This window comes from Echinops telfairi, unplaced genomic scaffold (assembly GCF_000313985.2).
Source record: "Echinops telfairi isolate 266 unplaced genomic scaffold, ASM31398v2 ScPeMD7_5;HRSCAF=22, whole genome shotgun sequence".
Taxonomy (NCBI): Eukaryota; Metazoa; Chordata; class Mammalia; order Afrosoricida; family Tenrecidae; genus Echinops; species Echinops telfairi.
The window spans coordinates 30,516,955-30,518,487 of record NW_022103901.1 but is presented as its reverse complement, the minus strand read 5'-3'; positions in this window follow the sequence as shown (position 1 = coordinate 30,518,487).

The following is a 1,533-nucleotide window of genomic DNA, read 5'->3' as shown; positions in this document are numbered from 1 at the left end:
CCCTGACAATGTCACTCAGTGCCTTCCTTACCCCTTAGGTGGAAACCACTGCTCACGGGAATCTCAAAGACAGTTTTAGGAATAAGCCTGCTGGTTTCCCTCACTCTACACTGTATTGTTGCTATAGCTGCCGCCAAGCTAGCCTCCGAGTCCGCTGTCAAAGTCAGCAATACGAGAAGAGGGTCAGGAGAGGCCATTGCTCGGCCTCCACTGTTATTTCCCAACCAGAATCTAGGGACGTAACCTGGTCCCTGGGAACCGTTGCTAGGGGGGTGAGTAATCACCCCCACTGCGGGCTCCTCAGAGGTCAGGGTGAGGTGGCTGGTGGTCAGGGCCCCCAAAGCATCGGATGGATGAGTGAACTGATCACTGAGCGCAGACAACCTGTCAACACGGCGTCAGAGATGTCGACGGTGCCCTACTCTTGGAAAAGAGGCTGACAAAAGATTTTCTTGAAAGACAAGGAGAAAAGGAAGAAACCACCCTTTCCAGGTCCCTCGCCTGGTCAGCAGGGTGGTACCGCACAGAAGAGAACAAAGTGCATTGAATTTCACGGGCCCCGTTGTCTGGACCTTGCTGCCCACAAGGGTGCAGACAGGAAAAACTGATAACGGGCTCTAATATTCAAAACGGCGCCCTCGTGGGCCGTTGTGTGAGTGAGTGCGTGCGTGCGTGCGTGCGGGAAGATGCAAGCAGCAAATGCTCCCCGGAGCCAGGACCATGACCCTGTGCTTCTGCTAGCCAGCGGGACATGGACGTCTTTGGGGGGCATGCCTGGCATCTGTCTCTTGAGACGCCCTGCCCTAAGTCTCCGGATCTAGATGGGGAGCAAAAGAAAGCACCTCTCTCGTCATGAATCCAGCGGCCAGGAATTCTGCCGGCTCCATCCTTCTTTCTCCTGGGCCAAGGAGAGTTCTGTGATCGGAAAACCTGCTTTCTAATCTGGGACCACTGATGACAAGGAAGATTCATCTACTGCTGAGTTGGGCTTTACTTCTGTAAAGATCTACGTCCCGGAAACCCACAGGGGCCGTTCTAACCTTCCTTATAGGGTCACTCTCAGTTGACGTGGACTCAACGGCTGTAAGTTTGGTGTAGGTTCTGGACTCCATGTGTGGGGGAAGCCAGCCCCCCACAAGTAATCATGGATTCGGCAGGTGCAATTGTACGGTTACGATATGTAAAGATTATAATAACGTCATAGAGAAACAGGAGAGATGGGAGAGAGAGTAAAATGAAGGTGTCAGACACATTTCAGGGTAGCATGCTCACCTCGACTACTCTTGGTGGTCCACGTGGAGATGGGAGACAAGCAGTAAGAGCAAAGGAGAGGGTGAGAGAGCGATTTATTGCTAATCAAGGCTTTTATCTCTTTGGGGGATGTGCAAGCCCCCTAATTACAGGTAAAGACATATGTCACAGGAAGGGGTTGTACAATAGGCATAAGTGTAATAGGAAGGGGATGAGCTAGGGGTGTACACATAATAGAAAGGGGAGGGACAAAAGGTATACATGTGACAAGGGCAGACCCTA